Consider the following 14,459-nt stretch of genomic DNA (forward strand, 5'->3'; position numbering starts at 1 on the left):
TTCAGTCCCGACTTTAGCCAGCACTATAGGGTACACTTTTGTATCACCATGTATGCACACAACACTCATAGGCTTTTTAGACTCTAAGTCCCCAGCCACCAGGCTAGCATGCACCAAGGTTACGAGGCTTCCCGAGTCCATTAACGCCTCAACGGGAAGGTCATTGATGGTAATATTGCAGATTTGCGGTTCAGTCTCTAGTCCAGGAACTGCAGCACAAGATGGTTCCGCAAACAGCGACTGACGCCGGCTAGCGTCACACTCCATGGGTTCAGTGGTAAGAGGGCAATGGGCCGACACGTGTCCCGCCTCATGGCTCTCCAACACTGGATAGGGCCTGGTCTCTTTGGCAAGGAGTCCTTTTCAGAGCCCCTTAGCCACCCGGGACCATCACCAGTCTTTTGTCCCTGAGACACCACTTGAGCCCTTTTCCCTCCATCAGCACCCCTCCACACTCCCCCAATAGATGGAAGTCTCTTACCAGCTGACGGCACAGATCTGGCGCTCCGGGGAGGTGAAGATGCTGCAGGAACATCACGGAGGTAGTCCTCAGTCGCCTGGAACCTCTCCACAAGGTTGACAAGTTCGTTTGCATTCTTAGGATCACCTTGTCCCACCCAGCGTTGCAGGTCAGTAGGAAGCGCTCGGAGGTAGCGATCCATCACGACCTTCTCTAGGATTTGTGCAGGAGTAGAAGTGTCTGGCTCCAACCACTTTCTTGCCAAATGGATTAGGTCATACATCTGGGACCTCGCTGATTTGTCCAGACTGTAGCTCCAGTTGCGTACCCTCCGGGCACGGACTGCAATAGTAACTCCTAGTCGGGCAAGTATCTCCTCTTTTAGCCGAGTATAGTCCTTAACCTCTTGCTCACTGAGGTCATAGTAGGCCTTTTGAGGTTCACCTGTTAAATAGGGCGCAATTACCTCTGCCCACTCAGCGGCTGGTAACTTCTCTCGCTCAGCCACGCGCTCAAATACTGTTAGATAGGCTTCAACATCGTCCTCAGCAGTCATCTTTTGCAGCGCTTTCTGCACAGTCCTTCTCCCAAAAAAAATCTCTGGAGCGGCTCCCATCACTGTGGGTGGATTAGCAACCACAGGCGCCTCTCGATTTGCTATCAGGTGCTCGATAAGTTGTTGTTGTGCAGCCATGGACTGTTCATGTCGTCTATTGGCCTCTGTCTGAGCCTGCTGTTGTTGCAAACTCACTTGCATAAACTGCTTCAGCATCTCCTCCATGTTGCTGGACTGTTCTTGGAGTGTAGTTGCAGCTTTCACCCAGGACATCAGCAGCTGTAGCCAAGTCTGTCCACACCGTTGCCCCTAGCAACCGTGTTGCCCGCATTCTCCACCAATTGTAAGGGATCTTCCCGGGGTAGGGTGTGTTTGGACACAGTTCACAGCAGACTTGGACTTTATAAAGCAGACCTTGGCGTTTATTCGTGGTACAAACAGTCCAACAAACAAAGTATACAGCAACACCGTGCTTCTTGTGTATAACAGGAACAAAATAATAACAAAAACAAACAACCTAGCCCGGCTGGGCGCTTACTAACAGGTTCTTCTCACCTATCTGACACTTATAAACACAGCGTCTTTCGCCTGGATATCGCAGGGTGGATTTTAGCTCCAGCAGTGGCTGTGCTTGCAGCTTCCTCAAACACACAGACTGTTCGTTTCCCTGGCTGAGAGCCAACACCTGCAGGCCCGCAGAGCCTTTACCTTCCCAGGCTAATTAGGATCAAAGCTCACCTGATCCAAAACCCAGAACTGGAACGAGGGATGGGGGGTGTGGAATGACAGGTCCCTCTACCAAACCTACCTGCCATTCCATATAAACCCAGGCCCGGCAAGATTAAATAACAACTCAGCAGCATATTGCTGCTGAGAAACTGATCCATCCTGGACTTACCATCTCACACTGTGTAGCAACCTAGGTGAGATGTACACCCCCTCAACCACTTCTCCAGTGACATGTCTACAATATATATATATATATATATATATATATATATATATATATATATATATATACACACAGTGCCTTGCGAAAGTATTCGGCCCCCTTGAACTTTTCAGCCTTTTGCCACTTTTCAGGCTTCAAACATAAAGAAACTTGTTTTGTGAAGAATTACCAACAAGTGGGACACAATTGTGAAGTGGAACGAAATCTATTGGATATTTTAAACTTTTTTAGCAAATAAAAAACTGAAAAGTGGTGCGTGCAAAATTATTCGGCCCCTTTACTTTCAGTGCAGCAAACTCACTCCAGAAGTTCAGCGAGGATCTCTGAATGATCCAATGTTGTCCTAAATGACTGATGGTGATAAATAGAATCCACCTGTGTGTAATCAAGTCTCTGTATAAATGCACCTGCTCTGTGATAGTCTCAAGGTTCTGTTGAAAGCGCAGAGAGCATCATGAAGACCAAGGAACACACCAGGCAGGTCCGTAATACTGTTGTGGAGAAGTTTAAAGCCGGATTTGGATACAAAAAGATTTCCCAAGCTTTAAACATCCCAAGGAGCACTGTGCAAGTGATCATTTTGACATGGAAGGAGTATCAGACCACTGCAAATCTACCAAGACCTGGCCGTCGCTCTAAACTTTCAGCTCAGACAAGGAGAAGACTGATCAGAGATGCAGCCAAGAGGCCCATGATCACTCTGGATGAACTGCAGAGAACTACAGCTGAGGTGGGAGAGTCTGTCCAACAATCAGTCGTACACTGCACAAATCTGGCCTTTATGGAAGAGTGGCAAGAAGAAAGCCATTTCTCAAAGATATCCATAAAAAGTCTAAAGTTTGCCACAAGCCACCTGGGAGACACACCAAACATGTGGAAGAAGGTGCTCTGGTCAGATGAAACCAAAATCAAACTTTTTGCCCACAATGCAAAACGATATGTTTGGTGTAAAAGCAACACAGCTCGTCACCCTCAACACACCATCCCCACTGTCAAACATGGTGGTGGCAGCATCATGGTTTGGGCCTGCTTTTCTTCAGCAGGGACAGGGAAGAGGGTTAAAATTGAGGGGAAGATGGATGCAGCCAAATACAGGACCATTCTGGATGAAAACCTGTTGGAGTCTGCAAAAGACCTGAAACTGGGACGGAGCTTTATCTTACAACAAGACAATGATCCCAAACATACAGCAAAATAGACAAAGGAATGGTTCACAAATAAACTTATCCAGGTGTTAGAATGGCCAAGTCAAAGTCCAGACCTGAATCCAATCGAGAATCTGTGGAAAGAGCTGAAAACTGCTGTTCACAAACGCTCTCCATCCAACCTCACTGAGCTCGAGCTGTTTTGCAAGGAAGAATGGGCAAGAATTTCAGTCTCTCGATGTGCAAAACTGATAGAGACATACCCCAAGCCACTTGCAGCTGTAATCGCAGCAAAAGGTGGCTCTACAAAGTATTAACGCAAGGGGGCCGAATAATTTTGCACGCCCCACTTTTCATTTTTTTATTAGTTAAAAAAGTTTCAAAAATCCAATAGATTTCATTCCACTTCACAATTGTGTCCCACTTGTTGGTGATTCTTCACAAAAAATAAAATTTTTATATCTTTATGTTTGAAGCCTGAAATGTGGCAAAAGGTTGAAAAGTTCAAGGGAGCCGAATACTTTCGTAAGGCACTGTATATATATATATATATATATATATATATACATATATATACACACATACTGTATATTAATTTCAAGAGTGAGACCCTTGAGTGGCGCTCTATTCTGGGCATGATCAGTGAAACATGTACAAAATTCAGACACTTCTCATTCTGTACTTCTGTGTGCTTTTCTTAATACTTCTAGAACCAAAACTGAGGGGCATACTGCCCAAATTATAAAATGGAGATTTCAAGAATACATGTAATTACTAACAAGCTCTTCAGTGACCACATTGTTGCCAGATCCGAAACATTCATGTTCTGTTAATTTAAATGCAAAATCAAGAACACGTTCAAATCAAAACACATTGTGTGAGCACAAAAGACAAATGAGAGGTCCGAGTAGAATTTTATTTCTTCCATTAAAAAAATAGCACTTGCATCCAGACTTGTTAGAAATGTTCATTCAAAAGCACAGCGTGTAGAGACAACAGTAATGGCATGTTTATCAGTCCCTACTCGGCTTTAAAAAGGAGTTACACCTCACTGCTTCCCATAATAATAAACAGAGGTGTGACGGTGTAGCTGTGATAGGCAGAAATGGGATGATGGCTCTGCAGCCATCTTATAGTGAAATGAATGGGTCATTGTAGATGGCCATAGACATGTATCTAACAGACCCTGATGGAACACTCACTATCATCAAGATAGGGTACCTAGTGTTACTTCATTTATGTTATCCGCAACAGAGAGTCAAATCATTTCACAGATCTGGGATGCTGTGTAAAAATGAAATTCTCTTACTGTGTTACACAACCTGTAAGATTTAAAATGAGAACTGTATATGCTTTGCTCATTCTAGGAAAATAACAGGTTAACGTTACAGTATAGACTTAACATAGCAAGTGCTTTTCCGTCAGCCCTAACCACCAGAACGCCTGAAAAAATACCTAGAAATTCAGATGTGACACCGCCCTGCCTCCCCAACCTATTCTGCAGTTTGTTTTCAATGCCTTGTGCACTGTTTTTTTTACCAAGTCTGGTGTCAAGGTCCTCTTTCGAGCACCCTTGGGCATGGGCATCCGCAGAACTTTTTTTGTGGGGGGGGGGGGCATCATTTTAAGGTCACCCATGCTCTGACCCTTTTCGACAATGTCATTATCACAGTCAGAGACTGCAGATGTGGTACAGGAGATGGTTAGAGACTGCGGATATGGCTCAAGATACTGTAAGAGACTGTGGACATGGCACAAGAGATGACCAGAGACTGCATACATGGCCCAAGAGACTGTCAGAAACTGCAAACATGGGGCGTGGCTTGGCACCGAGGGAAGATGGACGCCTGAACTAGAGCTCCCGGTCCCCGTGGTCCAGCTATCATAGGCTTGGCAGCTTCCTCACGCTCCGAGATGGGAAGCACACCGCAGACGGTTTCGACGATCCGCTCCGGATCTCAGCGGGACGCGGATCACCCGCCGACTCAACATATCCCGGACATTTTCCGCTCCCGAGCCCGAGGTACGTCTCAGGAGGCGCAGGCCGCAATGCACGAGGCCTCCCCACATAGCAGAGCGACACCACGCTCCAGGAGCCGTAGCCCTCAGCATCCTCCGTCAGCCTCTGACTCACAGCAATCTTTGAGCCTGGCTGACCTCCGAGCTGTTGCTGCTGATATAAAATCAGCCATGTCAGCGGCTATATCAGAACTGCGGGAGGATTTTCACAGCATGGCCATTAGAATGGAGGAGGTGGAAGAGACACAGACCCGCCATGATGCGGCCCCCTTGTCACATACAGCAGTTGACAGAATCGCATGCCATTCATCTCCGTGACATGAACCGTCACGTAGAGGACCTCGACAATCGAGGAAGGAGACGGAACCTAAGAGTAAGAGGTCTCCCCGAAACCATAGATTCCCTGCAGCTAGTAAGAGAAATCACAACCATTTTCAATGATCTGCTTGACCGTCCCCCAGACACGGTGATTCAGATGGAAAGAGTCCACAGAGCCTTACGCCCTAGAGGCAGAGAGACTGACCCCCCAGAGATGTTATATGCTGTCTCTCTGATTTCATCCTCAAGGAGGAAATAATGCGTAAAGCTAGAAACACTGAGAGACTTCTACACCAGGGCTCAGAAATCAAAATTTTTCAAGATCTCTCTAACATCACGCTCCAAAGGAGGAGAGAGCTGAAGCCTCTGCTAGATGTTTTGAGGGCCAGAGCGATCCCATACAGGTGGAAATTTCCATTTTGTCTAGCAGCCACCGCCAACGGTCACACTTTCCATCTTAAAGTTCCTGAAGATCTGGAACATTTTTGTAGCTCTCTCCATATTCCACTAGTAGAAGTACCAGATTGGTATAGCGACTTCCGCATATCTCCTTTGCATAGGGCAGAATCAATGGATGGAGTCGCCGAAGCAGGCAATTACAGCGTGGGTCGCCGCCGAAGACAAACTCACCCATCCTCCCCGCAGAGACCTGCGGGGTTGCTGAGAAACACGAGCCCCACAGCATCTCCAGTCCATAGGAGGCAAAGACGTACATAGAGCGGGACGGAACGATCCTTGTTCCCAATTCATCTTTCGCTGTACACCAGATAAGTGCTGTTTTTACACTCTAGTTTCCTGAGCCATTTCTTCTTAGGAATACTATCTGACTTCCTGCCTGGTTACCTATGATCTGTTGTCTCCCACTACTATCCTAGATCTTGAAATAGTCTGTTAGTTGATCAGACTGTGTATTACACTTTCTCTCCGATATTCGAACATGGACTATATTCGGTCCGTAAGCCCTGATGAACTATATTCGTTCACCGACTTCTCTGCATCATCTGTGAATGGACCTCAATGTCCAAACAATAAAGTATACCATTTCAGCAACATCCCCTTAAAGGCTGTTTACAATCGACCACTTGCTTGAGCTCTCCCATAGTGATTTAGCTATATTTCTATGGTATCTTTCTACTCCGTTACACACAAACTGCCGCACTATTTATATGGACTTCGCTTCATGCTTCGTTATCTCTATGCTTAGCGGCAAAAACTAAGGTCCCCGGTGGAGGATCGGAGTGGTTACCCTCCCACTATTGGTGACTACTCTAACCCTCACAGAGTGCTGTTTCCAACGACTACTGACTCAGACCAGAACAGGTTTGCTGTCATCCAGAACTGCTCATCAGTTAGTCACCTAGATGAAACCCGTTATTAACCTTTATTTTATTTTTTACAGTTTCTCAGATGGCCTATTGTTGCGATCGCTGGTGCCCCGCCTGCTTCTGATGCCCCCCATACATTGAGAATGAACAGCTCCTGGCACAGTTCATTATTATTTCTATTGCCCCAACTCTAGTTACTATTACTCACTAACTCGCGCAAAGCGGCGCACTCCCAACCGATGCAACCTGGAAATGGTTGCTTTCCTTGATCAGCTGTAACAAAGCCAGGCGAGCACCACCGATCATTTTACATACTAGGTTACGCAATGTTTTAAACGTGTTCAAGAGATGTCTCAGAGACACCTAACAATTGTTATATTAGATATGCACGGCCGACTCGTTGGTACTTTTACAGTATTGCTTGACGCCGCGACAACATGCTTGTTGTAAAGTTTCTGTTCAATTGTTGAAGATTTACCTCTTTATAATCTTAAAGTTCTAAAATTTTATTATGTTAAGTTGTTTATACTGTTGAAGATCAGTCTCCGCATATGCTTTATTTCCGTTAGACCTCCCCTTACTTGTTCTCTTACTCACATATCACGAGGATGTTTCCAGGCGAATCCTCCTTGCAATTTCCAGTTTATCCCCCCTTCTTCCCACAACCTACTCAAAAGAGCTGATAGTCTGTCATACCCTTAGCACTTTGGACCTCACGGGACCCTAGTCTCAACACTAAACAGAAACCCTCTCTCCTTCATTCGCCAATCACTCCCACACACAGGGATCTCGACAGAGATTCTCCTGACACGTATTGGGTGCCAAAATCGGTGCAACTCAATAGTTGTTGCCGACCCCAATAGTTACCCCATTTCCCCCAGGGGTGTCCTTCCCATTATTGAAAGGATACTCCACTGATAAGACTAAACTTACCCAACGTCTTTCCCTTTCATTTCTCTCTCCCTACCCCCCCAGACGTTTCACCCTTCTCCCCTCCACCCCCCCTCTAGTCCTCCTGCTTAACCACATAGCACTTCACCACCTACATCGCATACCCTTACAGATAACTGTCAAGAACGTTTAACTCCTTATCTCTCCTGAGACATTAGACAAATACTCCAAATGGCATCCTCTAAGACTATGTTTACACCCAGCACCTTGAAACTAATTTCTTTGAACGCGAAAGGTCTGAATCTCCCTGAAAAGAGATCTAATATATTAAGCAGTCTAAGGGGGATGCGCGCAGATGTAATTTTCCTACAGGAGACTCACTTTAAGTCTCAAACTATACCAAAACTCTCAAACCATCACTATCCGACGTGTTTTCACGCAACCTCACCAGACTCCAAAACAAAAGGGGTGTCAATCTTATTGTCCAAAAATGTCTCCATTCAAATTGCTGACTCGCTGATTGATCCCCAAGGAAGATTTCTTTTCCTAAAAGGCACATGGCAGGGTAAGCCTATTACACTTGCCACTTACTACACACTTGCCAAATCACACACTATCTACATACTATCTCTAAAGTACAAGACTGCTCCAGACAGCTGACACCTTTTGAATCTTTGTGCATGTCCTCCACACCTCAATCACATCTTATTTCTCAAACCCAATCCCTTCTCTTCCATACTCAAACACCCAAAACTCCTAAAGTATGTGAAACATGGGAGAGAGATCTAGGGATCACTTTAACGCAGGAGGAATGGGAAAATATACTTCTCCACATACACAAAGGTTCCCTTAACGTTTGTACCCAAGAGAACGGGTATAAACTTCTCACGCGTTGGTACAGAACACCGGAACTCTTGCATAAATGGAGCCCTAGCACCCCTGCAACCTGCTGGCGCTGTCAATTGGCCAAGGGTACATTGTTACATATCTGGTGGGATTGTCCCCAAATCCGACCCTTCTGGAAGGCGGTTCATGAAGTAATACACAAGGTCACAACATATGATTTACCTTTCACCCCAGCTCAATTCCTGTTGCACCACACTAATATAAGCACCTCATCTTACCGAAAGTCCCTTCTTATCCATCTGATTAATGCTGCAAAACTTTGTGTTCCCAAACATTGGAAATCCCAAAATAGCCCGTCCATCAAAGATTGGACGCTGAGAGTCCAAGCGATAGCCGAAATGGAAGAACTAATAAACATCTCTAGAGATACCCCGCAAAAATTCACTCAGAAATGGGCTTGTTGGAAGGAATTTGAGACCACATCGGAATACAAGTTCATTCTTTCAAACCCTGACTGAATGCTGATATCAGCCCCCTGTACTCCACTTATGATGGAATCACATGGTCGCTTAATTATATACTCCTATGTTTAGCATGAACTTTTGATGATATGTCTGCAGAGCACTCTATAACATTATGAATGGTTATCGTCGGATGGTTCCAGGTGTTCATGTTTAGATCTTTCTCTAGGCCCATACATTATACTCAGGCATTTGTTATCTTAGGAGAGTTATGATACACTATTCAAATGATACTTAATGGTGGCTGCTTGTACCCCCCCCCCCTCCCCCACATTCCTTCCTCCCCCCCCTCCCTGTCTTACTACCTTCCCCCTCTTCCCCCTCTGTATCTCTCCTTCACATTCCTCCCATCCCTATTCCCCATCCTCCCCCCCCCCCCCATACCCGTCCTAGACACAAGGGTACCTCTTAATATAACCTGTTACGACAAGACTCACAAATATAACCAACGAGTTAACCAGCGAATATAGGACATAGCTCCAATGGAGATGTCCAATGGATTATTCTGACCCTCATTTCATTAACCCTGATTATTTAAAGGGGCTTCTTGAAATTTCAGGTTGCTTTTGGTTTGGCTATCCATCCCCTACACTAATCTCCAATGAGGTTTATTTTAATCAATAAAGGAGGTTTTTATTTCCCTCATATGTTGTTTTTATACCCCATACGCTGAGCTCCTCAGCTTATGAACCCCATTTATATTGGGTCTCACACACCGGCCTCGCCTCTTTATCTTAAATGGATAATACTTGCTGTATTTATATTTGTTCAAAACCGTGTTGCATAGATACAAAATGCTCCTGACGTGGACACTACGATGTTGCTATACACTAGACTGTGTCGTTGGTCTCTTTTTTCGTTTTCCTTACAATGTTTACAACACATGTGATTCTGTATGCATGTTACCCTGTTTCTTTTCTTTTTACAATAAAATGTTTTGAAAAAAAAAAAGAAACTGCAAACATGTGGGGGGTGACAGACAGAGATGGGGGGTGACAGAGAGGGGTGATGGGGGGGTCAGAGAGAGGGACCCCCTAGCCCTGTCTGCAGTCCCTCAAGTGCCCCTATGTCCCAGTGGTGAGTGTAATGCTCAGTACAATACCTTGCATGCCAGTAGGATGTCCATGATGGCCAGCAGCTAGCAAGACCCATTTTCATTCTGGGTGAGGACATGAGGTGCTCTACTCCTTCCATCGGATCTATGATGTGACATGGAGCAGTCCCTGGCTGCTTGCATTTCCTGCCCGTCCTTGTTCTCTGAACCCCCGGTCAGTCTGTCCTCCAGGCCTGGGAGCAGTGAGGAGGTTTAAGGAGTCCAGTGGTTTCAGGCTCTGGGGACATTGTGCCCGCTGTTCCTGGCGTCTTGCTGCTCTCCTTTCCCATGGCTTCTGTCTCCTGGACCGCTCACTTTTGGGTGATGTCATCCTGCCCACCCACCCCTTAAGGCCTTTGCTGTCCCGCTTCTCGCACCAGCTGTCACTGTTCCTGCTAAACTGTGTACAGGTGCGAACAGGGCCGGCCACCGGTGCTAAGATAAAGACTGAGTGGGGAACTCCTGATCCGATCCCTGATTCCAGGGGGGTGCACTTGCCCCCCCCTGCCCTTACCTGCGGACGCCCATGGCCTTGGGTGAAGGGGACCAGTAATCCAGCATTACAGATAAGCACACACTAGCCAGTACCCAGCAGTCCCTTTGCATCAAAGTCATTTACTGCTAGACTCCTTCTGGATTCTGAGAGTACCCTAGCGAGGACAGCCAATAGTAAGTTTCAATGAGTAGCTATGAAACCAACTTGAACTTAAAGTGGTTCTAATGCCTCAGAATGCATTAAGATAAAAAAAAAAAAAAAAAACTTCTGTGACTACCCCAGCCCCCCCTTATACTTACCTGAGCCCCATCACGATCCAGGACTATCCATGAGAGCTGCGGCTCTCCTGGCTTTGTCCCTTTTATTGCACAGAGCAAGTAAGTATAGACATGTTTGTTATTTAAAAAAATATATTTACAGACACTTTTAAACAGCTACATTCCATCAAAAACAAAAGATGTGCAAATTCTTTCATTTTCCTTTCTTTATAAGCAGCCACAGCATGGGAAGAAAAGCTTGTGCAACCATTTTACCATCTAAATACAGGTGTAATAAACGTGGTCAGAAAGATGGAGTGTGCTTTTAAAACTTTTCAATGGAACCAATACAGAAAATTCACACCTTTGCATTGCAGTAATGTATGTGATAACAGTACATTGTTGTGTCCTTAAATAAACCACTAAAGAAATGCACCTGGGTTGCACACTACCATGCATTGCATTCCTATATATGGATCAAGTACGTGTTCCTGTGCATTGGGATGATTTAAAGTGGTTGTAAACCCTTACAAACCACTTTGACCTAAAGGTAAGCCTAGATTAAGGCTTACCTGTAGGTCCAAGAAATATCTCCTAAACTTACACGGTTTAGGAGATATTTACAAAAAGACACGCACCGCTGTCTACGGCGCATGCGCCGTAGAAAGCGGCACGCAGGCACACTGAGCACGGCGCAGATCACGGCGATATGCCGCTCGTGACGGCTCCCGTGCAGGAGTGACGTCATCACGGCTCCGGTGAATCACAGCGCCGGAGCAGCGAGACCCGGAAGTCACTCCGGGATACATGTCAGCGGTGAAGATAAAGGAGTAGGACCGCTTCGGGGGCTTCGTTCTCAGGTAAGTTATTCATAATGAACTAGTATGCTATGCATACTAGCTCATTATGTCTTTGCCTTGCAGGTTGCATTTTTTATTTTTTTTTAAAAGTGCCTTTACTTCCTCTTTAACAGAACACGTTACTGCATATTGCATAATGTTCAGTCCCTAGCTTTACCCGGAGGCCCACATGGGACAAGGCAAAGGGCTGTTCCCCCATTCTGTTCTCTCCCTTCTGTCTGCAGGTACTATTGGTGGAATATCCCGTAGCAACAATCTGCCATTGGAGGGATTTGGTGGGCTGTTCTTTGTGCCCTTTGCTTGCCTATAAAAAGACATATTTTGCTGCAGCTGCCAGCCACCTGAAGAGGACCGGTCTGCGCTCCCCCCCCCTTTATTTATTGATGTTAAATGTCACAGTGCTATTTAGTGGGGGGTTCGTCTTCCAGTATAAGTCTGGTGGTCCATGGTGATTGAGATCTGGTATTGGATCATTTTGTTAAGTTAAAATTTTAATGCTATGCTGAAAGCTGGTTTTGGTTAATTTGAACGTGTTAAATTTGGGTTACCCCTTGATTAAACACTGTGGTCATTATATGACCAATTAAATATATTTTTGTGTCAGTCTCATTTATTTTAGTATTAGCTACTTTGTACTGTCCCATGCAATGTGCTTTAAAGCACTGCAAAAGCGTGAAACTGGTCTGAGATATATTAAGATAATATTTTTTATATAATAAATTTGTTTGACCTAAACAGATATTAAATGTTTTCTGAACCTTGCTGATTAAGGTCTTCAGCTTTACATTTCTATGGTGTAATTGCAACATTCCTCCTATTTCATTTTTTTAAATTGTCAGGCAATAGCAAAATGTCATGTGAAGTTATGACAATTACAAAAGGAAAGAAAAGAAAAAGGTTCTCAGGTAATAACTTGTATATGTACCTATTAAAACAATAACTTAATAACAGATGTCAAGCTCCTTGCTAAGTATTGGCAATGAGGCTTGCGAAACTCATTCATATGGACAAATCTAGTTATAGCCCTGCTAATCTAGACTCTACTTTATGGCTTACCAGCTTCAGCATCTGGTTGGGTGGGGACTTCATGATCATTGTGACCCAATTCACAACAGCCTGATGTCCTTAGGGTCAGAATATACCGCTTTATCCCATGTAGAGGCATGATTCCCTTATGTTTCTATTGAGGGCCCCACGATATCCCTGATTAAGAAGCTCTAGTCTTATGTTTACATTTAGAGGGCTTCCTATGAACACTTATATGGTGTATATGGTTATATGGTGTAGCTTGAAATTGAAAGCCTGATGATTTTGATAGCTCTGTATAGGTTATACAGAGCTATCAAAATCATCAGGCTTTCAATTATAGTAGGCCGCTGGAAGACATTATGTGGTCCAACTGTATGATGAAAATAACTTGAAATCATTCACAAACCTACAGGAGGAATTTGTATCACCTAGACAACAAGTCTATAGATACCTTTAACTTTGACACACTTTGCAGACTCAAGCTCATTATTCTACTTTACCACTAGTTGACCATCCCATTCTCCATGAGGCTTTCCAAGAACAAAATAAACAAGGCATGATGTCTTCTATTTATTGTTTTATAGTCAGTCTCTCAGGATGTGTCCAGGTTACCTTGCAGTAGCAAATGCGAGCAGGAGCTGGGTGAGTTTTGGGGAGATCTGGGAGATGTTTTTACTGTCCATACCACCTTATTTCTGTTTCCCACTCTCCCAAACTAACAAATCGGTTTCTAATATATAGGGCGTATCGTACCCCGGTTCAATTGCATTGCTGGGGAAGAAAAGATATCCCTCTCTGTCATAAATGCAGTAGAGATGAGGGCAATTTAATTCATATGATGTGACATTGCCCAAAATTATACTTGTTTTGGAAAGATGTAATTGACCTTATTTCTTCAGTATATATGATTACAATTCCTATGGATCCCGTCCTTTGCATTCAGGGCATAATTGATGAGGAAATCTTCACCCCACCAGTACTGATGAGGCTCTTATTTATTGCCTGCAAACAAATTCCTCTGCTTCTGGATGTCACTACAGAAACACTGGATAGAACAAGTTAACACTCTCATGATCTGTGAGAAATTTAATTATAAGCATAATAATGCACAAATAATTATTTTTCTAATTGGCAAGTGTGGTTGGATACTCGGATTAGCCCCTCCCTAGCTGGTCCTGTAGGTGCAACAAGGTGCACATTCCCGGGTTATAAATTGGTATTAGTTCTTTGCACTAACTGGAGCATTGGATGGGATGTTTTACTGTATTATTGTTCCCTTCTGTTAAGATGTGTCTTTTTGCCCTAAAGGGCACTTGGGTACACTTGCCGTGTAACACTTTAGTTTGCTTTTTTTCTTTTCCTGTTTTTATGTGGTGCACCGGTGTTACTTGTTTTTCTGATGTTGTACACATACTGTATATGGAATTGGTGTTGTACTTTTGTTTTGACATGTGGTTATCCTGTGAAAGGACAGGTATACAATCCATACTGTTTTTTCCGAATCCTATATGCACCCTTTTGTTGGTTCAATAAACTTTTTCTTGAAAAAATAACTTACTTCATTGATTATATAAAAACAATAACTTCCCGGCAGATAGTTTGGAAACTCTTTAACGTATGTGCTTTTATATAGGGCTGTATATCTGTTCACTAGGGATGAGCCGAACAACCCCTGCTTTGGTTTGCGGCAG

The sequence above is a fragment of the Lithobates pipiens genome, unplaced genomic scaffold (assembly GCF_037356315.1).
Source record: "Lithobates pipiens isolate NorthernLeopardFrog02 unplaced genomic scaffold, aLitPip1_a1.2 Scaffold_16, whole genome shotgun sequence".
NCBI classification, from domain to species: domain Eukaryota; kingdom Metazoa; phylum Chordata; class Amphibia; order Anura; family Ranidae; genus Lithobates; species Lithobates pipiens.